General features: G+C 44.0%; 1 protein-coding gene across 2 annotated transcripts in view; it reads left to right on the top strand.

Annotated features, from left to right (window-relative positions):
* EPAS1 (endothelial PAS domain protein 1) overlaps positions 1 to 26801 on the top strand; it is an 84807-nt gene that overhangs the window by 17063 nt on the left and 40943 nt on the right. The window contains exon 2 of one of the 2 annotated variants that reach the window (XM_036990799.2): positions 26436 to 26537. The exons of the other annotated variant lie outside the window; for it this stretch is intronic. The gene's annotated coding sequence lies outside the window, so the exon portion shown is untranslated. The remainder of the gene's footprint in view (positions 1 to 26435; positions 26538 to 26801) is intronic. 2 annotated transcript variants of the gene reach the window in all.

Here is a 26801-nt window from a genome sequence, read left to right as displayed (position 1 = left end):
GGGGTGCTAAGACCTCAGCCCCATTTCTGCCCAGGCCCATCTATCCTACCACTCATACCCAGGCCCTTTCTGCTTGGGAAATGTCCAGCGTGTACGTCTAGTGGAATTTGATGGTGTGGTGGAAAGAGGAGTGCTAACCAGCCTAGTGACCTCTGGCCTCAGTTTCTCTATCTTAAAATGGCCAAGTAGGTGAAAACCAGAAAAGATAGACTTAAAGGTCCCTTCTAGGATTCCAATTCCATTATAAGTCCAGGTGGAGCCTGGTCCTGACCCCTGCTTCTAGGTGCTTCCTTTTGGGAAGGAAAAAGGTGAGGCTAAAGGTGATCAATGAGGACTGGGAGGAAGGCCCTCCAATTCCCCTGCAACTGCTCCCTCTCCAAGGGGAGGTTCTGTTAAAGTGGAGAGGGGCAGAAACCTGGCGATCACTGCTGGGGACAGTGTGATGCCAGAGTGAAGGGGCAGGGTCCACTTGCATAACAGCAGAGGGACCACCCTTCACGAGGAGGCAGGCTGAGGGGCAATAGAGTGTGCGCTGCTCAGTGGTTCTACAAAAGGGAGCAGCAGCATTTTCAGGAGGGGCAGTGTCTGTCTCCTAATGCTGGGGAAGAAAGAGGTGGGCTGCTGGAGAGGTGAGAATGCCCTTAACTAGGAGACCTGGCACCCAACACTCTCATATCGTCATGCTGTAGCCTGTCATGGGCTCCCTCTGAGCCTCAGTTTCCACATCTTTCACATGGCTGCTATCATCTCTGCCCTGCCAATTGGACTGGGGTTTGGAAAATAGGAACTGCTGCAAAAGGGATGTTATTACTACTATATTCATATATACATGTGTCTGTGTTACACATGAACATATCTGAAATGCTCAGGGTAGATACAGGAAAGTAACCTAAGCTACCTGAAAGTACTGGGTCTTCCAGTCTGAGGAAAGAAGAAAAAGGACTGAGAAAGCTGGTGGCCTTTACAGCAACTGGCTTGGAAATAACTGAATGGAGTCATGTGTTGGGGGAGGGGGAGTGCACTGTGGGACAGAGGTGAGTCACAGTGCGTGAATGTTGGGGAGTCTACTTGAACTTGGGCCAATTAAGTAGAAATATTGGGACTTGGGTTTATCTGCCTTTCATCAGGTACATCAAGTTCTGGATGGACGCCTACTGGCCAGAGACCTGAGGTGGACAGTTCTCCCTTGCTGCCCTGGGAAGGCTTTGGGCTGGCTTCGGCCCCGCTGAGCAAAGTCCGCTTTTTTACTGGAGTTCACACAGACTCCTTGCCAGGCCTGCCCAGAATCCTGTCTCCTCTGACTTCCTGTGCTCTTGCATAATATTTCCTTGCTTCTTGAATGGCTGCCCCCAGTGCGGGGGCAGCTCACTGACTCGGCTGGCTGAGATCAGGACGTGGAGGGAGGACAGGGATGTACAGACGTCACCCAGGCTGCTCTCGGTCCTGTGGGTCATGGGCAGGAGGGACAGGGCTCCCCCGATTGCTTAGCCAAAGAGTTTAGCATGAGAATAGTTAGGGAGACTGCAAAAGTGTCTTTCTCAAGGAGACACCAGTCCCCATAAGTTGTCTCCTGTAAAATTTTGTTGTGAGTAGCTTAGTAGTTTTCTTTTGATTATAACAAGTATACGTGGTCCCTGTAAAAAGTCATAGTGTAAAAAGGCATTGAGATAAAACTAAAAATCACCAAAATCCACTACCCAGAGATAGCCACTGTTAACACTTTGGTGAACATACTTTCTTCTCTGTAATAAATATGGATATGTAATTACAGAATGTTATAATATGCTGTTGTGAAAAATACATTTTCTATACAGCAGTCTGTCAGAGTTGTCTCTTGTTATCACAGCACATAGATTTAATAAATGGAGTATTAAGTTCCACTTATAGATGTATTATATAATGCAAGCAATCCCTATTCATTGACATGTCCAGGCTTAGAAAACAAGCTATAACCAGTCCAAAGATTATTCTCAAACCTGAAAAGCAGCATCTGTTCTATTCCTTACCAGTGTGTTGGCTCTGGTGTCCCAGAAATAACTACAAATTAAAAGGTTCTGTAGGCCATTCTCTAGGCTTAGAATAATTCACATGATCCCATAGAGGAGGCTGGGGCACTGAGTTCTGTCAGGGTGCAGCCAGCTTTTGCTTTGGGTAAAATGATCTCCTGGGGTAGCCCCTGTGTCTGCTTTAAGCAAGGAGCCATTAGCTGGGGGAATGGATTTTTCTTCAATGCCCAATCTGTGTCCAGTATTTCAAATAAGCTCTATTAGAAATTTTAATTGGTTATTGCCCTTTGAAGTGGCATGATCCATATCTTTTAAAGATACCAGTTTTGTTTACACAGCAGTGTATTCATGATATTGAAAACTTCAATGCATATATAGTATCATTCAGATTTGTTAGAAGACTCAAAACAATTTTTTTTAAGCTGAAATAGATGCTATCAAAACAATATTTCTATCCCATCCCGAAAAGCTATGTCCTTTTAAGGGTTGTGATGAGCTGTTTCTCTTCCATTGCTGATCGTGGTTAGAAGTGAGACATAGATTTACAGTAAACTTCAACATAAAGATGACTCCTGTTTATCTAGAAGCCAGGTGTTTACAGCATTTGTTTTCTTTGAATCATTTTTAAACTGTATTAGCTATTTTATTTAGTCAATTTTAGTATGAGGCTGATTGTAGTTGTAAATTGCTTGTTAAGTTTACTCTTGAGTCAAGACAAATTGTTTCCTAGAGCTGTTTCAGACTTTTATATCAAAAAGCATGATAATGCTTAGTCAGTTTAAATGCATTTATTTAAAAGCTCTTAGGCTTTGTTTAAAACAAAAATTTGCAACAAAATTTGGTGTCAATAGAATCTAAGTATTTTACCCCAATTCATTTATAGTTAGTTGTCTGCCCTCCAAGCAAATAATCTATTAAAACCATTTATATAATTATTGTCTCTCCTTCATTTTATTCACTTAGGACTCCTTTTTCTAGAATTATTGGCCAGACTGTTTATTATGTCAAATTCCTTGACTGTACTTCTGAGGAATTAGGATGGGGATAGGAAGAAATAATATAATATTTGCCTTCTTTACATTTTCAGTATGTAAATAGTTAGCAAGTTGATTTTGTAATTGCTCCTGTTCTTGGTCATTACCTGATTTGGTGCGGTCTTTGCCATGTGTGCACAATTGGGAAGTTGGGAGGAACAAGACTAAATTGGTCCTCAGAATTATGAAACAGGACTTTGTTAAAATTGATACTTCTGTACAATGAACATGGGCAGCTGTTGGCATGGCAACCCCTACGTGGAAAAGTGCATGCCGCTTGCAGATGACTTTTGCAGTACTCAGTGTTAATCTGATAAATGGCTTTTTTAATAGTAGTTTGTAGGCTAATGGAAAGGTTGAAGCAAACCCTCCTTAAAGGGAAGGATGGGGATTTTTAAGCCACCGAGTGAACACACAGGAGAGCCAAAGCTAAATCTCCATTTTAGCTCAATGTCTCTTTTTCACATCAGATACCTTGAAGCATAGCAAGCTGAAGTAAACTAGAAATACTGTTTGAAGGGTGTAGCTGCCATTATCATTTTAGATTTCAAGCATGGAGAGGTTTTGGAGCCCTTTTTATTCAAGACATTTATTTTGTATTGAGAGTTTAGAAGTTCTGTAGAAGATTTGTATTGTGGTGTCTTTTTCCTTCACTGGCAGTGGTGGGGTGAAGGTGGTAGATCTTTTTTTATTGTGGTAAAATATCTATAACATAAAATTTACCATCTTCACCATTTTCAAGTGTAACATTCAGGGACATAAAGTACATTCTCATTGTTGTGCAGCCATCACATTTATCTCCAGACCTTTTTCATCTTCCAAAACTGTAAAGTCTATATCCATTAAACAGTGACTGTACATTTCCTCCTTCGCCCAGCACCTAGGAACCACCATTCTATTTTCTCTGTGACTTGGACTACTTTCAGTACCTCAAAAGTGGAATCATGCAGTATTTGTCTTGTGACTGGCTTCTTTCACTTAACATAATGTTTTCAAGGTGCATCTATGCTGTACCCTGTGTCAGAATTTCATTTTTAAGGCTGAATGACATTCTGTTTTATGGATTTACCAAATTTTGTTTATTCTTTCATAATGGACATTTGGGTTGTTTCCACCTTTAGCTATTGCGAATAATGCTGCTAGGAACATGGCTGTACGGATATGTTTGAGTCTCTGCTTTCGCTTATTTGGGCATATATCTAGACATGGAATTTCTGGAGCGTCTGTTTAATTTTTTGAGGAACCACCAAGTGTCTTCCACAGCAGCTGTTCCAGTTTACATTTCTACCAGCAATGCACAAAGGCCTCAGTTTTTCCACATCCTTGCCATCACTTGTTATTTTCTGGATTTTTTTTTTTTGTTTTCTTGTTTTGTTTTGGTCTTTCAATGAAAACCATCCTAGTGGATGTGAAGTGGTATTTCATTTTGGTTCTGATTTGCATTTCCCTAATGATCAGCAGTTTATTTGTCTTTAAAATACACCATGACATGCATGATGGCCTGTGTGGAAATGGAAATCACCGACCGTTGTTTATACCTGTGAGGCAACTGAGACTCGGAAAGCCGTGACACTTGTTGGGAGTGAGAGGTGGGAGGGAGGGAGGCACCATGTGATTTATATACAGTACAGTAAACCTGTTTGCAAAGTGTGTACTGTGGAGCAGGTGAGACTATTTTAAAATAGAGGCTTTGGGAGCCAGAGACGGGTAAGATTCCTCAAGGGAGGAACAACCTAAGACAGGCACAGTCGCAGGGGGGCCATCAGGTGAGAATTTGGGGATCAACAGAGGTGAGGCTCAGAACCTCACCCCCCCTGCTTTGAGAGAAATCTTCTGCATCCGTGGATGTCTTGATGCCCTTGTCTAGCCTGGATTAATACTTAGTCCATGGGCACACACCTGATCATCTGATCATCTACATTTGCCTTCTTACAGCACTAAACTATGTTTTCTACCTTTATCTTGCATCTACCTACCACTTCAGCATTTTATTAAAAATAAAAATAATAATAATAGTAGGAGAAATGGGGGATCAACATATAGATCAAGTACAAAAATCAAACGAATATTCATATTTGACCTGATTGTTTATAGGTCATATTGCATGATCAAAACCGAAAGTTTCTGTGATGACTGCCCTTGTACTGTTCACCATGTAAGAATTTATTCACTATGTAAGAATTCGTTCACCATGTAAGAACTTGTTCGTTATGCTTCAGAAGATTGGAGACTGACGAGAATTAGGCTTGAGATGGATTAATGATTGTACATTGAGCGTTGACCCCCCTATACTGAATTTTATTGTTGTTAACAACCATTTGATCAATAAATATGAGAGATGCCCTCTCAAAAAAAAAAAAAAAAAATAGAGGCTTTGGGGACTGAAGTAATAACAGCTATTTGGATAAGATTCAGCTAAGGCAAGCCTTCTGTGCCGCTGCATGGGCCAGCCCTGCCCCGGATAATCCTTCCTGCTTCAGCGTTATGTATAGACCTGTGGCCCTCTTCCCTGATCAACTGAAGAAGCCTGTGCCCATCCTCTTTCCTCTCCCTGGAGAGTAAGCCCCCCAGACATCTTCCCAAGGGTTTACTGAGGTCTTTGAACCACCCCACTATCTAATTTCTCCACCTGAAACAACATATACGTCCTTTCTCTTCTCCACCCCCTAGGCTCTTGTGTTGGCAGCTTGTATTTGGACAAAGGGAAAGCTTGAATTAATTGAGCATGTGTGGTTAGCCTGGCACTTTTCTAGGCACTGTGTAGCAGATGAAAAACCTGACTTCTGTCCTTAAAATAAGTACTGTATGACTTATAATTTAATATGTGTCTCTTTACAACAGGGGTTCCAAACTTTATGTGCATCTGGAGGGTGCACATAAAATTAAATTCATAATTATTAAAATTCAAATTGCTGGTACTCATCCCCAGAGTTTCTTATTCAGGAGGCCTGGGGCCTGAGAATTTGCCTTTCTAACAAGTTCACAGCTGATGCTGATGCTGTGGTCTGGGGACCCCACTTGGAGAATCACTGCTTTACATCAACCCTGTGAAATGAATATCATTTCCATGTATTGATGAGGACAATGTCCCTCTGACATTGACTTACGTGTTTTCCAAATGGAGTTAATGGACACAAAAACACAGTTTTACAAAGGTCAAGAGTCTTCTAAACTATATACCCGAGTGATCAAAGGAAACTGATGTGTCAGGTATGATTCTCCTGTCTTCTGAAATAATCTACCACTGTCTTCAGCATGTTTCTGCCATGCAATGTCTGGTCTTCTTCACCAACAATAACAAATATTTAGTATATTGCTACTGTGTATAGAGGGAGCTCTCTTGTCTCATTTGCTATTTGTGAGTGGCAAGGCAAAAAGCAAGGGCAGGATAAATGTTTTTATATGTCTTAAGTGTCCCACAGTACTTACTAAGGCCCACATGTAGTAGATAATAAATACTCATCTGAAAATATAGATCTTTCTTTAAAACCTTGGAAAGAAGAAGCAATGTAATGTTCATAATCATACATGTAAGGCGGGCTTGTGTATATACATCTACCCTGTAATATCTGATATGAGAAAGAATAGGTAGGTGTCTGTGGATATTTGCATGTATGTATTTTTTTAAGTGATGGGGGACTTTGCATTTCAGATCTGAATTGGACAGATGATGGGGTTGAGGAGAAGATTGGAGCTGAGGTCAATCTGTGCCAGGGTTGAAAAGAGCATCCATCAATAGGGAAGATATATGTTGGAGGTGGGGTAAAGTAACCCTGGTCTAGGAAGCAGTTATAGTTAAGCCAAGGCCTTACATTTATTATGTTGAAGGGCCTTCCTAGGTTTTGCCTTGTGGGTAATATTGACAGGAAAGACTTTGTGGTATTTGACTAGCCCCATCTCACAGATCTCCTTTGTGTAGAAAACTCAACTTTGCACATTCCTAATGCCCATGTTTCTATGACCACACCTGTAGTCATGCTATCTTTCTTCTTTTTTTAAGACTTTCTGTGTAGCCCAACTGGCAAAAAGAGGAAGAAAACATCATCCAATAGTATGTCTAGAGATAAGAAACTTTCCAATATGCTGCATAAGTCTTCAATGAAACCATTTATGGACCTGGAAGTCAGTCTCATGCAGACACACAATGGTGACTCAGTTGGCCTTGAATGCCATTGACCATGGTCATAAGATCAAATTCAATAGATCAATAAGTACAGATTATTGAATGGTTAAAAACTTGAGCAGGGCCTGTAGAGGAAAAAAAGAGGTTCTTTCCTGATGGCCCCTTGTCCTGACTGAATAGTGTACATGCTTTGAGAAATCCATCCATGCTTTAGGAACAGCTTGTAGATATTGGGAGGCCAAGAAAAGGAATACCATAATCTGTGCCTACTTTGGCTGCGATGATGTCCCATGGTGGGCAAGACTATGACTGGTTAGAATGAAGAATGATCATCTTTGGGCAGCTCCCAGATACCAAAGCTTCTCCACAGTAAGTTTTAAGGCTGTGTATTAAAAGCCACTACGTAAGTGGAACACTGACTGCACCTTATAAAAGGCTTAACAGGAGAGGCAGAGTCCTCTGTTTGGAGCCTATTTTGTTAAATGTCAAGGTACGAAAATTCAAAACTGGTTAACTTTTCTACTTTGCACTGTAAATGGATTTAGCTTGAGTCAGCCTCACAGCCTGCGTAAGCCATACTTCTGTCTTGCCTAGCATGGGTACAGGCTTTAGCCATAGTATTGGTTTGGGAGTTCCCCATTGACAGAGAGATTGTTTAATACTTAGGTATGTTCTGCACTCACTTAACATTGAAGGGATGAAAAAGATCCAGTTTTTCCTCCTGGGAAGAGCCCACTTCCCTACCTAGACTCAGAGAGAAGGCTCCCTTTGACATATTTGATCCATTGCTCTCCAGTGGGGAGTGATTCCGAATGTATTCTGTCAGATTCCTAGATGATAAAGGGTTTTAAAAATAATTATTGTGTTTTATTAGAATATTAATATCCTTTGATAATTTTTAGATAGTTATTTTGGGGGAGAAAGTTGTTTTGCCTCATCTATTGGAGATGGGAGAGGAGCAAGTAAAACCGAGTATAAAGAGTTCTGCTGATGTGGGTGTTTCCTTGGGGCTGAGGGACTGGGAGAGGCACCAAGGGTGTGTTTCCTTCATGGTAAAAGCCCTAATAGTCTCAGTGTCAGAATGTCCTATAAGCAGGTGAGGGATAAAATGATTCATTCTGGTGGTGACCTCCTGGTAGTTCAGCTTAGAATCCAGGTGACTTAGATCAGTAGAGGGCAATTGTACAGTAGCTGGTCAGCCTTCCCATTGCTCAACAGGAGAATTCTGACCAGTGGACCAGAGGCATCAGGCGTGTGTTAGAGGATGAGTTCCATGATCATTTTCTCTGCTCTTGCCATCAGTTACAGAAAAACTCCATTGGGATGTACACTTTCACTTCCATAGGTTTTATTTACATTTATCCATAGCTGCTGCATGGATGAAAAATTTGGTGCAAAACTTGAAATTTTGTTAACTTGATGGATTTCAGAATTCATGTGAGGGCTTTTTTTGCTTTTAAAACAAGGACACAAAACATGGAAGAAACAGCAAACAGCCATATACAAGATTAGTGAAAGCTCCTCACCTCTACCCCATTTAAATCCTGAAGAGAGAAAATAGCTGAGCTGTAGTGATTACTTCCTGTAAAGAAAACTGTAATTATGGGGCCCCAGTGAGTCATCTTAAGGGGCAGCCTTGGAATAGCATGGATGCTATTTTGAATATTTGAGAAAAGGGTGACATTCAGCATGAAATGGAAATGAGTCTGTGCCACATGGGTCGGAGCGGTGCCCTCAGGCGTCAGTTGCCCCTGGGGAGAGCCCGTTTCCTGTCCAGTGTGGCTTTGGAGAACACTTGAATCCAGTACTCACTGCTGACCCTCCCACTAGCACAGCATCAATTTATGCTCCTGGGACAATCTAGGGGAGCCGTGAATCTGCTTTTCACTTTAGCTTCAAGTCCCAGATGCCTAATATCATGGGAAATAAAACATCTTGGAGGTATTTAAGTATGTGGGCCAGGATGAAGTCTTCTGAACAGAGTGAAAGAATAAGGGAATAAAAGCAGTGAATAAGCTGCAGAAAGGAGTGGCTGGATCACCTGCCTGGGGGACAAACCTCCCATGTGACTTCATGGTTGTGTAAGAGTTGGGTAACGTTTGGCCAGGGTGGAGAGGCCTTGGCAAAGGTATTTGCACTCCTAATAGATTCCTATCTCCTCCATGGGGATAACAAGTATTATAAGTTCTGCCCAGCATTTGAGGGGGAAGAAATTGATTGCCTTATCTAGTTTAGCATGCATTATTTGTATTTTATTGGAGTTTTACTCAATAAACGGCCACTGTCGGGAAGGCACTGGGCCGAAGACTCTGGAGGATTAAAGGAGAATTTGACAGCTTTGGTCCTGTCCATAGGAGCTACTGTCTAGGGAGGACTTGGAGGGGAAGACAAGCATTCAGGTGACCACAATTAAGGCAGGTGATGGTAAATGCCATGCTGGGGAAGTGGTTCTCGGGTTCTAGAGGGGAAAACAGGATAAAGTGGTGGTAAGAGTGAAGCATCTGGAGCCGGGTAGCCTGTACGCAGGTCCTGGCCCTGTTGCTTATTAGCTGAGGCAGCTTGGATAAGTTTCTTAAACCACTCTGTACCTCTGTTTCCTCAACTGCAAAATGGCACCTGTGTTGGAAGCTGTGTGTTAATAATGCTCATAAAGTTGGTCTTAGCTCCAAGATCAGAAAGCAGGGGCTGTGTTGCCCTTGAGTTAGTGACTGACAAGCTCCTGTCAGTTAGTGACTGACAGGCCTCAGTTTCCTCATCTGTATGTTAAAGGGACTAGATTGGATTGGGTAAATGTGAACATTCTGTTCATTTTAAAATGCTGTTATTCTGTGATTGAGTATATTTAAGTTCTTCCTGTGTGCCCAATACTGAGTTGAGCATGATGGAAAAGAGAAAAAGTAGAATGTGTGGTCCCAGCTCTCAAGCAGCTATAATCTAAGTGAGGAGAAGACGTTACTATTCAGGAGCATATTGGAGAATTAGAGAATACTAGAAATTTAAGACTTAGTGGTGTGGTTAGGAAGAAAATAGAAATAGAGTATATAGAGTGAGCCAGAGTAGTCAGGAGATTTGATAGCAACCATGAGTCCCTATATAGAACCATGAAGACTGCAGACAGAAGCTCAGACTTGTTTACTTAATCCCAGAGCTCTGAAGCTTGGAACATTGCTTTAATGTTTAAGCTGAAGTTGAACTGTAGTAAAACAACAGTTACCTATTTAGGGTTTAAGTGGGACAAGGTTTATAAAACTTCTTGCCCAAAGAAATAATGTGGACTGAAACTATGAAGAGACTCATGCTGGTATTCCATATCTTCTTGGATGATCATGCCAGTAGAACACAGTGCCTGTCACAAAGCAGCCAAAACAGTTCATCTGTTGAATGACTTGTGGAAAAATTCAGTGCTCTGCACTCTAGCTTTGAACAGTCCTGGGCATCCTGGTGGTGTCCTCAGCCCCTCCTCTAGAAGGCAGCACACAGAGGCAGCCCTGCACAGCCCATCCAGAGCCTAATTTTGCTGGGTACCTCTGGAGTGCTCCTTAACTTAGATGAGTTCTCCTGCTCCCTAAGGTTTCCCCACCTCTTTTCCCAGCAATGTTTTAAACTTAGGTTTTGAGGAAAATTGGGAAAACCTAAAATTTCTCCTGCAGCCTATCTCATAGTTCTCAAGGTAGATATGCACATTGGGCCAGTATGACCCTGACCCACTGGTGACAAGGGACTTACCAATACTTGGTAGAGACTGCTGTGCACAGAAGAGTGGTGTAGACAGTAACTGGGGTCATTATGGCCAGGGAACTGGGGACACCTCCTGGGAGGGGTGAGCTGGGGGCTTAAGTGGGCCTTAAAGAATGAGTAGCAGTCAGGTAAGATGGGTAGAGACATCAAATACTTCCCTTCCCCACCCCCATACTACTACATACTACTCCTAACTAACCAAGCATGGGAGGTGGCAGGGCCAGTTAGAACTGGTGCTTTATCTTGGGGGAAGGAAATGAGATGGAAATGTCAGATGAGGCACAAGAATGAACTCCCTGGCTTCATCCAGTCCCTGAGAATTCTTGCTCATCACCCAAGCAGTCAGTGATGGCCTGGCTTGATAGGCCAGTTCGTGATATCCTGGCTTCAGATGAGCCAACCACAAGCCCTTGTAGGGCTCTGTGATGAGTTTTTTTCATAGGAAAGAATCCAGAAATCCTGGTAATACCTCTTAATACATTTTATTTATATAGCACCGTCTGTGGAGGCACAGGTACATCTCATCTGTGCCATCAAAACACACCTGCTCACAAGCACCCACAAGGTAGTGAGAACAGATGGAGTCATAGAGGTTCAGAAGAGTGAAAGGCGGTGATTTACCCTATAATCCTTCAGAGAAAATCAGACATAAAAAATGTTCAGAACTCAAATCTGCCTTCCAGGCCAGTATTCTAAGCACCTTTCTTCTCTTCCAAATTTTTATTCTGGTTTCATCTCCCCTCCCCGCCTTTCCTTTCATAAAAAAAGTTACTTTTTTTTTTCCCCAAGTAAGCAAGATGGAATCAAACTTTGCAACCTCCGAATGTACGAAATAAACATTATTCCTAATGAGTCTCTGGGAAAGTGCTCACCTTTGAACTTGGCCAAGGATTATGGAGGAAAGAAAAAGCCTTAAGAACTTGATAGAGTGTTAGAGCTTCCTGTATTTTTAAAGTCGAGTTACATATTGCATTTCTTTTCCTTAATAAGGGCAGCTCCAGAAATCCTTCCTGGGTGATTAGACCATGTCCAAAAGTGGAGACCTATGGTTGGTTACTGATGCTGGTTTGGGGATTGTCGTCTGGGTGCTAGGCAACAGCAGGGCAGGAGGTGCCGTTTCTAGAATGCTCCTACTTTCCTAGGACTCAGCCCGTTCTCTCCGGGTCTTTGCAAGGCAGGGGAGGAACATGTTGGCTGTCCTACCCTGAGGAAAGGGGAGACCAAGACGCTCAGGGAAAGCTGGCAGCTAAAGGAGACCTCCTCTAAGATACAATTTTTTTCCGGAGACCTTGTCTGTTCTTTGGCCTGTGCTCATCTCTGTGTCTAGTTCTAAGAAGTAATATGAATAGTAAGATTTCTATTTTTAAAAAAACTTCCCTAAAGATAAAAACACCCCTGGCTAAGTATAGCCTCTGCCTGCCTCATGTGGAATAGTACTCATTTTCATTTGCCTAGTGATTCTTTCACAGCCAAAAAGGTCACCTATAGACGTCGAGAGGAATCATTCACAGAATGACTTCAATCCAGCTAAGAATGTGTAACTGCCGAACATATTCTGAGTGAAGTCCCAGAATGTTTGTCTTGTCCTGTGTTTGCTGTAACATGTAGAAGAATCAGGAATATTTGAACTGTTTCCCCTGTCTTGAAACTCTTCCTCCAAGTGTCCATCTTAATGCTTTTAATCATGACAAAAGCCCATAAGCCCTGAGCTTCCCCACTCCTGTGATGGCTGAACTTCACCAGGCACTCCCTTTCCCACAGAGATCTGGGGGGCAAGGCCTTAGGGAATCCAGAAGTTTGGGATGACCATTTCTGAACTATTCATGCTTCATGGCAGAGGTTTAGGACATAGCCCCAGAACTGAAGCTATCCCATGCACATCTACCTCTTGTCCAGCGCCTGTTCAATGAAGCTTACCTTTTAGAAGAAGCCATCCTGCAAAGAGCAAGTTCCCTGGTGGCGTTGGGTTTGTCAGAGGTTCTCTAGAATTGGCAACTTAGCTGTGACCTCAGAAGTCTTGGCTCTAGCAAAGCAAGGTCTTTGCGCTAAAACAGGCTCAGTGCCCATGGAGATAATCACCTCTTGTAATATCCACACAATCATCTCATTGTCAAAGTAAAAGGAATGCAAAAATAGAAGAAATGCCACAACAGGGTTGCCCCATGGTTCAGCTAACCCAGGATTCTGCTTCTAGCTGAGGGCACCTTGGGACACCTCCGGAGGGACTGTGCCAGCCATCGTTCTTGAGGTCAGCCCTGATTAGTAAGGCCTCTGCTCCTAAAACCTGAGCTAAGGGCCTCTTATCAGGCCTCATCATATGGGATTCTGCTCCATCTTCTTGGGACCACTTCACCACCTCTTTGTCCTGGCTAACTCCTCCTGTTTGTCTTTATATCTCACAAGAAAGCCCCCTATGTGGCTCCCTTTCTCCCTGCCTCTGGTCATGGAACCCTCTGTGCTCCCAGGGCACTTGTTACTGATGTCTGGTGCAAGAACTTCGACACTGCTGAGTGCATGGTATGCGTCAGGCCCCGTTCCAAGCATGCTGCATGTATGTATCAGTCATTCCTCACGAGATCCCTAGGAGACAGGGCCTTCTAAAGTAACTGTTTTACAGAACACAGGTTTAGAAAAACCTAAGTTACTTGCCTCAGGTCACAGAGGAAGTATCTGAGCCCTCAAGCCCATGCAGTCCATCTGGTCACAAGCCCTGGTGTGCTTGTTTGTCTCCCTTACTAGGCTGTCAGCTCATTGAGGGCAGGGACCTGTCTTTCCGACTGTATCCCCAGGGCCAGGCACAGTGTAGACACTCAGTAAATGTTGAATTAATGAAAGCTAAAGCTCACCAAACATGAACACCAGATAGGATTTAAATTCCAAAGAGCCACATTTTTTGCAAAAACGCTAAAATGAAAAGGAGTATTTGCTCTTTAACCTCGGCAGCAGTGGCTTTTTAGAACTCCAGTTGCTTCAGAATTTTCTTCTAGGTGCCACAGAGTTGTGGGGTGCGGCTGCGGCTGACTGCTGAGGAATAGACAAATGGGTTTGTCACTATTTCCAAGGTGGTGAGCAGTCACTCAGATGAAATCAAAGCCACATTTGGCACTTTTAAGGTAATTAGGAGAAATAACTAAGCAGTAAACAGAACATTTCTTAGTTGATTTTAGAGAAATGAACTTTTCCTTCTACACACTGGCAGCAGGACTTGGTGTGTCCCAGGCAGAGCTGGAATAACTCGTGAGAAACACTGGAGTTACACAGCCATCCTCCACTCAGGGCTCCCCACACTCCAGCTAATCTTCTAAATCATTTAATCAAACACAGGCAGCACAGCCTCTGAAGCTTCAGGACTTTGGGGCTGTTTTTTCCCTAGGCTTAAGTCTTTCCCTACTGCTGACTCACATGTTAATTACACTTTCTACAAAGTAGAATTAACAGTGCCACTGTGCTCACCTGCCTGGGTGTTACACAACTGTTTTATCTGCTGGGCAGAACTGCATGTGCAGGATGCCCACCATAGCCAATGGTTCCTTCCTGAGCAGTCAGGCAGCAAGTGTGAGAGACACAGAAACCAACCTTCTCTTTAGAGTTGCTCAGGAAAAGGCTGTGGGGTGCTCTGCTCAGCCTAGGAAACAAAGTGTTAAACTGCCCAGTCTTTTGACCAAAAGTCTCTCAAAAAGTGTGGCCAAGAGTTTCAGTTTGCTGTCACCTGTCAGCATTAATGGACAGAACTGGCATTTCCCAGGGAAAAAAAAATCGACTTGTTTTCTCTTTGACTACTGGGCTGGATAATGAAGTAAAAATGACATTATCTCTCATAAAAGTGATTTGCAGAAATCACTGATAGGATCTCAGTAGCAGAGATTTGCCATTAGCAGGTTAGCCAGATAAGAGGAGCAGCTGGATTCTGTTAACTCACTCCTGGTCTATTGTGTGTGTTGGGAGTGGGATTGAGTTTCGGGAGTGGATTTTGAAACACTGGAGTCTGGGCTGATGGAGAGTGTATATTCCATAGTGCAGGTCATTCTCGAACCCTGCTTGCTGACCTTTAGGGTGGTTGTTGGGTTTTTAATTTGTTTGCTTTTTGTTTCTCAGGCTCTTTGTGTTCAGTAGCTGGGTTTTTTTGTTTTGTTTTTTGTCCTCATACCCATGTTACTCCAAAGGGGTGGAACCCTAGCCAACCTCTGGCATCTTCTCTGCCAGAGATCTGACTCCAAAAAGGGCATCCACACATGTGATGTAAGGGCTTTGGGCAGGGGGTGTTGTTGGGCAATAGATTGTTTAGTGGTGTCAAGGAGGTAGATCAGAGGCAGAATCCTCTCTGGTCTCATCTGGAGGGAAGGGGAGGAAAGGGGGAAAGAGGAGGCCACCCCTGTTGAGGCTTGTTCACCAGTGTTGGTGAAAGCTGGCTGGCATCTGACTCCTTGTGATGTGGACAGCAGGCACAGCCAGCAACTTCTGTAGGAAAACATCCTCCAGGTATGGGGATCTGTTTCCTGTGGGCAGTGAGGAGTCGTTGGGTATTTGGTAATCTAATGATGAATGCAGCCACCGTGATTCCTCTTGGTTACAAGCCCACTTTCTACTCAGAAAGCACCAGAGCATTGTAACTCTACAGTCCTAATCCTGGAGATGGGGGATCAGGGCCTGCTCTCCAGTTCACCACACCACATGTGTAAGAGCTGGACACAGCTGTTACTGTTGGGTTAAGGTGCAGTGCCAGGCTCTGTTGTACCTAAGAAGTATGACATTTGGCCTCTATCTTCAGAGAAGACCCTTAAGATAAGGAATAATAATAGGATGCTTCCTTGCAGTTAAGTGATACATACAGATAAACTCTCCAGGTATTCAGGGCAGGGGTGAGATGGGAGATCAGTATTGGAAATGTAAGAAAGGAAGGATTGCATACCAGGTGGAAAAAAATAACTGCGCGGTAGACAGGGACTCTGAGTTACGGGTGGTGCCCAGTATAGTTTGGCTGGAGCACGTAGGGGGCTGCAGGCTTGCAGGAGCTAAGGTTGGATATCAAGATTAGAGCTGAGGGAAGTTAAGAGGCATTCGAGTTTGGACTTCATTGTGAGGGCAGTAGGGAGTCACTCCCATTTTTAAGTAGAGGAGTGACATGCTGAAATGGTTTGGGGGAAAGTGGGGATAGGCCAGTGAGCTGCATCTCTCCCTGAGGTCTGATTAGAATTATATTTTTGATCAGTGGTCAAGGAGGTGAGGCAAGGGGAAACAGCTAGAAGATGGAAGCTAAAGTCTTTGGGAAAAACCAAAACAAAGCACTGGAGTCAGAGGAGGCATTCACGGGGTGAAATTTGTTTTCTTCCTGTTTGTAGCATTTATGAGTTACTGTTCATCAGGAATGCCTTGCTGAGGTCTCCATGGGCTGATCCAAGGCTCCAGCCTGTGGTGGTCCAAGGGTTGCTGCCATATTTAGAGCTTCTAACAAAGGGACTTGTTTCCTCTGCCTTTGCTGGCAAGAAAGAGGGTTTCTCATACTTGCTGTCTAGTATGGCAAGAACACAATCAACAAAAGAGAGAGACAGGCTGGATTCTACACTGCCCACCACCTGGCACCTTGGCCACTAACTAGTCAATGGAGTTGGCAGTTATCTGATCCTCTGACTTTATTTCCCAGTCTTTTTGTTGTTGAAAGCCCTCCTCTGTGCTTGGCACCTTATGGACACTCAATGATATTTGTTGAATGAATGCATTCTCCCTACTCTGACTTTTCCTATCTTGTACCCTGCCCTCTAGCCTGTCTCCTGACCACTAGACCCCTGCTCATTTCCCAGCAGTATCTTTGTCCTCATTCCTCCTGCCCCTGTTTGCCTTCCCACACCTGCACCTCCTTCAAATTCTACCTCCATCACTGAGTTCTTCCTGTGTTGTCCAGCCTTGCACACTTTCTCCTCTCAAATTCCCATCACATCTGATGACTTCCAGGCTAGTCCTTCAGGACTTGCGTCTTCCCTTCTCTGCAAGCTCCCTGAGGTCAGGAACAGTCATCGTGTGTTTTATTCTATTTCTCATAGCCCCACCATATGAAGAGGGATTCATAAATATTTGTTGAATGAGAAAAAGTTATTGCTGGAAGAAAGAAAACACAACCTGATTTCCCAAATTGCTCAGTATTATCACTTGACAGCATGATAATAACTTGGGAAAGACTTTTTGGCATTTCCCTTGGCTTTTGATGACTTCTCTACAAAGGAATGGAGTGTAGCTTCTTAAATGTGCATGAGCATCTCACTTCTCATGGTAGTATCATCGGGCAGAATGAGGAGAAATCTTGCACAGTGGCCATGAATCAGAACCCAGAGCCCTGGACATGTGCCCACATAGACAGGCTAAAAATGGGGTCCTAAAGGACGCCTAGGAGAGGCAGGGTCTCTGAGATCCTCTCTGGGCCCCTTTCTCTCTCCTTTCATTTTGACTTTGTCTCTGCTTGCTTGCTGCTGCTTTTTTTTAAAGAGGAGAGAAGAGGCTTGAGGGAGGAGGGGGCGTGAGAGCCCTTGCACCCCCCCTCCCCACTTCCCCTGCTGTTTTGAAATACCCTAAGTACCAGGCACCAGAAGTTCTGGCGTCAGGTTGGGATTTAGTAAGGCAGATCCTAGCATATTTCACTATTAGCATATGACCAAGCAGCAGTCCTGATTAAAAGACTAAACAAATGTTTTCTTTGAAATTATAGTGTCTGAAATGAAGAAGAGAGAGCCGATCCTTAAAATCATATTCTGTATTCTGTACTTGGAAAGAGTTGTCCCTGACACTGTCTATTCCAGTTACGGCTTTTTAAGTTTTTTCATCCCGAATGTCTGACTGCACTGCCAGGGGGATTTCTGCCCCCTTTTTCCTGAATATACCCAGCTTTGGCCCCTGAGGCTGCCCAGTTCTGTTTTCTCATGACACAGGGATTATTTTTGGCATCGCCCATGTTTTCTTTAATGTTTTCACCCCGCCTCCCTGCCCCTTGTCCCGTGGTCTCCTTTTGAGGAGCAGTTGTTTGGGCAACTCCATGCACACTGGGGGTTAACCTGGGTTTGGTGTGGTGAAGAGGGGGAGTGGGGAGAGGACTCCTGCTTTTGCCTCCTCAGTGGCAGCCCAACCCCCACGTCAGTGTGGGGTCCCCTCTCCCCTTGCTCATGAAAGAGCTTACTTTCACTAGGCTCTGTGCTCACCATTCATCCTTTTTGGCGCCAAAGCTTAAAGGGATATCTAGAGGTGACGCTGGGGGCTGCACCTCAGGGATGGCATCTTAATGACTTGACTTGGCGGGTGTTAGAACAGCCCCATTCAGAGCAAGTTCACTCCCTGTGCAGTTGGCTCGCTCAGCCTCTGTCCATAGATGTTCTCTTGTTCACGCTGCATGAGGAAATGGAGATTTCCAAGTGGGAAGTGGCCTTCCCAATACTTTAACTCTTCGCTGAAGGGAAGAGTGGCTGCAGAGGTTTAAATAAAATCTAAGCAGGCCCAGCTGCAGCTCCCAGTAGAGGAGCAAGGCCTGGGTCTGGGGATGCAAGCCAAGGCAGCTGAGATCACTTTTTCTTTCCTCCATGAAAGCGTAAAGGTCACACTTGAATTGTCCTTACAATCAATTAGTGAATACTCATCCAGCTTGTCTACTCTGGGCCCAGGTCCCCTGAAGGATGTGCAGAAGTAGATGATATGTCTGTGTCCCCTCTCCCCCAGAGGCACCAGGGTACTTACGGACATTTGCTTAGAGAAGCCAGCAAGACAGGGAGGCCTTTAATGAGAGCCAGTGAGTAATGTGGGCAGGAAGTGCCTTGGAGAAGAGAGCCAGGGTGGCCAGGGAGGCATCTGGGGGAAGCAGGGCTTGAACTGGCCCTGAGGATGGATATTTAAGAAATAAAACAGGATGAGCTGATAGAGGTGGGGAAGGTTTGAGGGAGGAGAGGGACATCAAAGCAGGGCCTAGTGAAATCCCATAAGGAAATATAACAAGGGAGTACGAGTCTTCCTGGCAGACAGGGAGACCTGGCTTGTTAGACATTAGGTGACTTTGGAAGGGTAGCACCAGCCCTGCCAGATGCTGACATTGCCACGGTGTCCTTGATCTCAAGATCTCCTGTGTCCCTGGGTACTCTTTAACCCACAGTGTGAATTCTACTGATTCACAGACCAGTAGAATCAGCATCATCGGGGAGGTTAGAAATTCAGACTCTCAGACCCCAGCCCGTACCTACTGAGTCAGAAACTGCATTATAACAAGGTACCATGTGCACATGATTTGCACGCACAGTCAAGTATGAGAAGTGCTGGTCTGTGTGACCCCACAGGCAACTGTCAGCAGTACTAGTTCAGACCCTAAATATGGTTCAGAGAGTAGGGAACACACAGACACACACATACACAGATTTTTTAGTGTGCCTGTGCTGTGGCTCTTCCCATATGGAAACCTCTTACTCTAATTAAGAATTAGATTTGAATTCTTACGAAAGATGTGGAAGTGTGACCGAGTTTGAGGAATTCGCAGAACAGAAATCATTTAAGTTGGTATCCTGTGTTTCTATTTCATACTGTGTATGTGGTAGAGGACACCAAAAGAACAAATGATGGGGTCCTTTCCCTCCAGAGCACGTGGTCTAGTTATGGAGACAAAGGCTATAGAAGTGAAATAAATAAAGAATAACACAGAACTGGACTGTGCAGTGTGGAATCTCTGAAGTGGAATGCCGAGAGGTCAGCATAGATGAGACCTTCTTGGAGAAAATCGACTGTGGGAGGTCCTGAAAGATGAGCACCATTTAGCCAAGTTGATGAAGAATGTGTACTTCAGGAAGGGCATGGGGAGGGGGGAGACCAGGGAGGAGCTAGGTCCCCCAGGTTAAGGGGCAGTAAGCTGTTCCCCACTCCCAGGAAGGGCTTGCTTCATTCTGGGGCGTCTGTTTTATATCTTGGGCACTTTTTTCTTTATCATTCTGCTGTGCAGTTTCTTTGTCAGTTTTCTGAGCTGAAGGCAGTGTTGTAGGAATAGGATGCGTCCACATACAGAACGGCCTGGGCCAAACCACAGACTGTACGGTTGGAAGCTTCTGATCCAAAGGTAGAAGGCTGCTGATGAACAGAAGTCCTGAGGAAAAACCCTAAATCAGGTCTGGCTGTGACTAGGTATAAGGACACACCCTCAAGCCCAGCAGTGTCACCAAAGAAAATAGTATGGTAACTAGGTATTCTGTTGGTAACTTGACTTAGTGTGGTGATCACTTCCCAGTGCCTACAAATATGGGGTCATTATGTTGTGTGAAACTAGTATGTAAATTATAGCCCAATAAAAAATAAATTAAAAAATTAAAAAACAAAGAAAATAGCCTAGTGAGGAGGAAACATTTAACCTGTTGAATCTATAGACTCTACTAGCTAAGTAAGAACTATTTAAAAAGATATTCCCAAGTAGAGGAAAGTCTCCCAGTGGGCCTGGTTGGTCAGTTAAGGGGCTGACCTAGGGCAAGAGGGTGGTCAGGATGCCCTGTTTGCTGCCTCTCAGATCAAGAGTGGTCAGATTCAATATCTTTAGAGGACTTCAGCCCCAATACACCCAGCTCGGTGACATCCTTTGAACCTGTAAGAGGTTGCCCAGATCCAGTGAAGAGTGTGGGATTTAGTCCCAAATGATAGATTTGAGTGTTGCCTCGTCACCAGGTGATGCTAGGCATGTCACTAACATCCTGGGGGGCTGTTTCCTCACGTGGAAAATGGGGATGATATCCTGCCTACCTCATGAGATTATTTCAGGATTAAAGCAGAGGTAGTAGGGTGAGAGTTCTTTACCACCCGACAAGCACTCCACGGGTTCCTTCCTGCTGGAACAGTGGTGGCAGCATCTCCACCTGCTGAGGCCAGCGCACTCCTTAGATGGAGTCGGCACAGCATAGGGCGTTGGGCAGCAGAGGGAGCAGAAGCCAGAGAGCCATGGACAGCCGGGCAAATGTCCACTGCAGCTGCCTGCCTTCCTCCCCTCCCGTGGGTGCAGATGCCAGCAAGTCTCTGCCCATGCACTGGACATGGTGGGATCGGGGCAGACGGGAAGAACAGTCCTGTTTTATGCTGTGGGACGAGGTCCTGCTGACCAAGAAGAGTGGCCATCTTCACGTGACTGGAATCTGTTGGCCATCTCTCTTCGGAGGTTTTAACCCCGTTAACCCCGATACGGACAGCATGAGGGAAAGAGGAAGCCTCAGAGAGCCAGTGACTGGGCAGGGAGAGTGGCTGGGCCACGTGCCCATCGTGTAGTCCTTCCCCTTCAGGGGCTCTGCAGTCGGTAGTGCCGCCTGTGGTCCTGAAAATGCAGATGCTGTCAAATCTGTCTCCTCCTCTTGCACAGGGGCGTCACATGAGGAAGCTGTGGGGAGCCGCAGCAAGCTGGATACGTGTCCTCTTTCATTATAAAAAATGAAAAACAACGCCTCACAGAAAGCTGGTCACCATAGTGTTAGTGATAGCACCTAGAAATTAGAGACCGTGACTGAAAAAGAGTATAGTGCATTGTGATCCACCCTCACAATATATTGTTGGTTGTTTTGAATATTTTTAGAAAATTCTTAAAAATGTGATAAAATGTTAATTAAAAGCCCTAGGTCCAATGAGATCCCAGCTTATCCTTTTTATACCTGTTTCTTCAAGGTTGCCTACACTGAGTATGCTTTAGTCTGATCTCCACCAAAGCATTTTTTTTAAGAAGGAAATGATCTGTTAATGTTACCTAGTGCTGGCTGGCAAAGGGCTCTCTGTTCATGTGAAAAATTCAGAGCTCAGAGCTTTTGTGTTCCATCTCATTCCATTACCTTTCTGATCTTTAAAATGGGAATAATGGTACCTGCTATTTCTATCCCCCTGGGTGAGATTTACAGATTAATTTAAAGAGTGCTTTATAAGCTGGAATGAATGATAGAAATATATGTTGAATAAAGAGAACCCTGCTAGGGCTTGGGGCTGGTGAAGCTAAGCAAAGGGACATTCGTCACTGTTACTCTTGTACATGCATAGCTCTTCCCAGCTGGGCAGGGCACTGCACACGTCCTCCGATTATGTAAGGAGCTGGGTTATCTGGAGCCCCAGATGGGCTGTACCCATGTGGCTGCTTGGTAATTAGCTCTGCTGCTGTCTTCTCTGAGGCTGCCAGAGCCGAGAAGGCCAACAGATAAGCATCTCCAGTGGGCCCCAAGCAAAACTGAGCTTTAAAGGGCCCTGTTGGGTGAATCCTAGACATTACTGTCAGCTCTGAATACAGTCCAGACACTCTCCAGGGGCAAAGACCATCAGAGTGGGTCATCAAGCCAGAGGCTCAGCCTCAGCAGAGGGGAGGTTGGGAAGCTGAGGTATGAGATACTCTCCAGGATTCTTCCCTCAGGGAAGGAGTGAGTGAAAACATCATTCTCTCTTTTAGCCACTCCAGCCCTCACCCCTTTTTTGTGCCCCTTCTTTTAGGGCTTTGCATCTATACTGGTCTGTAGGATCAGTCTGTCTCATGTGGGCAGCGCCCACACCCCTTGCCAGCAGTGTGCCAACAGACATTTGCTGATGCTCTTCCCCTTGTGAAAGTCTGTGTGATCTGCCCAGTTCCTACCGAATTTGAGAATTTAATTTCTTCTATTTTGACTGGCTAACACTGATGCCTTTCCTCCCCTATGTAATAGATTCCCCTATTAATCACACTGCCTTTAGACAAACATCAGAATATACTCAGGAAATTGGACACCAGAATGTCACCCTCTTCTAAGACATTTTTGCCACTCTTTTGGAATTGCCTTCAGGGCCAGAGACTATTCTTTTGAATGCCTTCAGTTGTGACAAGGCCTTATCTAGAAGGGCACATTTAATTCTTTCAGACAACAAAGATCCATCTCCAGCCAAGTCTGGTGACTATATAGGGGTGGGTTAAAAGGATAATATTGTTTGAGGTTTAAAATAAAGTTTTGTTCTAGAAAGCATTATGACTGATTTTCTTGTGTAGCTCTTTAATTCTAAAAGACCTTCCAAGATATTTAGAGCAATGGCAATTTCATTGGAATAATGTTTATACCTTCTCCCAAGATGGCAAGTATGAGGGCTCACTGCCTTTTATGTGGCATCTATTCAAATGTCTGTCTCCTTATTTTCACCTCCCTCTTTCTATCAGCCATAGTATCTGGTGTGGCAATGGTCACTCAAGCTCCATAAATAACTGTTTTGTTTACAATGGTGACTCCAGATTTGCTGGGCATAATGAATGCAGAGATAGACACAGTAGAGGGGAAGAGTGAGGTTAGTTTTAAGAAGAAGACCTGGGTTTCAGTCCTCCAAAGACATGTGATCACAGGCTCAGAAACCTGTGATTTCATAAGCCCTACAGATGGTCCTTCTACAGGCTGAGTTGAGAACCACTGCTCTGCAAAGGCAGAACCAATACCACTGCATAAGTTAAGTAAGAATCAGATGAAATTGTTTATGAAATGCACTTAGACCCAGTGCTCCATAAATATCAGTTTCCTTTTCCTTCCACCAAAATAAGGAAAAGAAAAAAAAAAGCCTTTTATTTTAAAGCTGACTGCTTTACATCAGTGGTGCCCAGCCCTGGCTGCATCTGAGAATCAAATGGAAGCTGTAAAACCCTGATACCTAGGCTGAACTCCAGACCTATTAAGTCAGATTCTCTGGGGGTAGAAGTAGGACCACACATCAGTTTTTTAAGGACTCTGTTAAGGATGGCAGTGAGTAGCCAGGGTTGAGAAGCACAGGCTTTAGTTCTTCTCTGATTTAGTCCATAAAGCAGTCAACTCCGAGGTGTGGGGTCCAGCCATTTGTCCTGATCTCTGTGATCTGAACCTGTTGTGTTCCCTCGTTTAGGTAGCCCTTGTGCAGCAGCCACACAGCCTCACTGAAGGGTCATGAAAGCCCACCCAATTGCATTTGACCTTCATTTCCACCATTCACAGCCTCCCGTGAATTGGCACCAGCTTAGAATATCAACACCCACCAGTAGACTAATCCAGGCTGGCTTAATTAGCTTCAGTCTCTCTTCCTAACCTGCTGACATCCATTCTGCTTCTAAGCCATCTAACCTTATAGGGTAAAAGGTATATCATTTTAATACTCTGAGGGCCCAACGGCATTAGGCAAAGGAGTTCTGAACATGCTAAAGGGCAGGAGATTATAGCTAGTCAAACAATGAACCTCAGTGGTGCTTCTGGTAACAGTCTGGGGCTCCAGTATGGGCTGTGTTCATCCGGATATCAGAAACTAGGATCATCTCCACCAAGAGGTAGTAATGGTTTGATTATTGACATAAATAGGGATCCCTAAGCTAGGCTTGGAGCTATGGCCCAAAAGTTAAGGAAACATTTTTAAGATAATGAGCTGTGGACAAAGAGGTTTTTCCTGGTTGAGTTGTTGCATATACCTGCTAAAGGTTTGGACAGTTTTGTTTTATCTTTTGACTGGCTGCCTAGTCCTTAAGTGGCTGCTTCTCTTAGTTGGGATCAAATGTTTCACAATTTAAGTTTCCAACTGGGGTAGAATAGGTATAAATTTGTGTATACTGAAATTTCATAAAAAGACAGAAATGGCTTGTTCTTCACCTGCAGCATGGAGAGATACAAACATGCAGGTTGAACCTGCAGCTTTTATGGAACACTGTTGAGTCACTTCTGATAACACCGCACCACACCCCAGCCCTACAGTGATGGAGGCTGCATTCTGCTAAGGCTCCTACTCAGACCCTGTTTGACCTCGGATATTGGTTCTTAATAGTTCTTAATCCTAATGTTCTAGGTCTTTTTCCAAGGTGACTTAGGGATATGTCTTCCCCCACCGTCCATGAAATCTTTATGTCACTCTATCTTTTTCAAATCATAGCCCTCCTCTTCGTTTTGTAGTGTGTATAAGCATCCAATTTGTGGGAAAGTATCTAACACACATGGTGCATGTCAAAGATGTGCAATAAATATCAGTTTCCCTGCTGCCAGGGGAAAAAACCTTTGATCGGGGACCCAGAAGAACTAGGTTTGAGACAATGCCTTTTTGCAAGTTACTTAATCTCTCTAAATCTCCCCTCCTTCATCTAGTAGATGGGGACAATACTTCCTATCTCTAAGGGTGGTTGTGAGAATCAAATGAGCACATGTGAGAAAACATGGTTTGTGACCCCTTAAACACTGTAAGGGTATTGTTATTTGTCCTTACAGTATAAGCTGAAATCCTGCCTCCCTGAGCAGCCTTCCTGAACTTTGTTGCCTCACACCAGCTTGTTTCTTACCTTAACCACCATTATAGTGATTGCTTGTACTTACATCTGTGGTCAGTGGGGGTGTTTCAAGTTGTTGGCTCCCTACTTAGACTGCACACATCTTGAGAATAAGGACTGTGCACCTTGCACATTGAGAACAAGACTGTATCTCCACTCTGCAGTTCCACAAGGTCCAGCATGGAGCTCAGTAAACACTTTTGGGTTGGCATGAGGACTCAGTTAACTAGGGCCACATTTATGTTGTGCGTTCCATGTATCAGATACTGTGCAGGACCACCCTGTAGTCACAGAAGGGCCACCAAGAAAGACAGAACTCTGTAGAGAGAAATTTGGAGTAAGAAATAAATTTCTGAGTCTTTTCTAACAATTTGGAAAATTTAGGATAATCTGTTTTTTTTTTTTTTTTACAAAAAACCAGAGAATTCTATGCCATGTCTAGAATTGTTGTTTAAAAAATACCTGGTCTATTGCAGTTAATTCTAGAATGCATCTAGGGAGACAGAATAAAGTATAAGTATTTTAGAAAGTGGAGCCTTATTGACCTAAGAAAGTTCAGCAACATGACACAAAGAGCTGGTCAAGATCAGCCTGATGAACACACACACCTCCAGCCCTGAGAGAGCACTACTTTGGAGATGAAGAACAGCTGTGTGGCCAAAGTCTAGGTGCGATGAATGCTCAGATTTGCCAGATAATGGGACCATTGTTATCTGCCATGATGATTTTCTTTTGTGGAGAGCTTACTTCCAACCTTTGTATACTTACTTCATTTGATCCTGAAGACATCTCTCCTGCCATTCAGATGAGGGTATCAGGGCACAGAGAATGTATTTTCTTGTCCAAAATCACATAGCTAGGTAGTCTTGTGGCCAGTTTATCAAAAGACCAGTGCTCCTAAATTCCAGTTACCTGTTCTCTTTGCTAAGCGGCTGGCCCTGTGATCAGTCATGCAAGGAAGTAGACCGTATGCATCATTTGGCCTTAGGTAGGTTTTACCTTCATACTTAGTGTTAATTATTCTTGTTCTTGTTCTCAGTGTTGCTAATTAAATGATGGCAGGGTTACACATTTTTGTTTTCCCAAGATTCAACATTAGGCAGATATCTCTGGGCTGTGTCAAGGTTAACTGGATATTCTAATTAAAGTCACGCTAGTCCCAAAGTGCAGCTGTAAAACCAAGGTAGCTAAAAGGAGCTCATGACTTTTAAAACAAGAAGATGTATAAGACTCTCAACTTTCTTTTTCTAAATGTTAAGCTGTTGCTGTTTCTTTATTTCTTCCTAAAGCCACTATCTCCTGACTGTTAAGCAGTGGAAAGAGTATTGGCCTAGGAGAGATGAGTTCTAGCCCTAGCTCTGTCACTAAGGTCACTACCTGCATTGCCCTAGGTAAGTAACTTAACCTGTTTGGGCCTCAGTTTCTAGATCTGTGAATGGGAATGTTAGCAACACCTATTTTGCCAATCTCACATGTAAATTGTGAGGATGGAATTAGATAGCGGACACCCATGTATCTCAGGACTTCTAAGTATCTGCTCACTGACTGTACACTATCCAGGTGTTTTTACAGGCATCATTTTGTGACCTTGGGCAAGTTACATACTTTCTGGGCCTCAGTTTCTACACGTGTAAATTGTACTTACAGTACCTACC

Source organism: Manis javanica, chromosome 1, assembly GCF_040802235.1.
Source record: "Manis javanica isolate MJ-LG chromosome 1, MJ_LKY, whole genome shotgun sequence".
Classification (NCBI taxonomy): Eukaryota; Metazoa; Chordata; class Mammalia; order Pholidota; family Manidae; genus Manis; species Manis javanica.
Note: the sequence above shows the minus strand (reverse complement) of the source record. Positions and strands in the feature narration are given on the sequence as shown.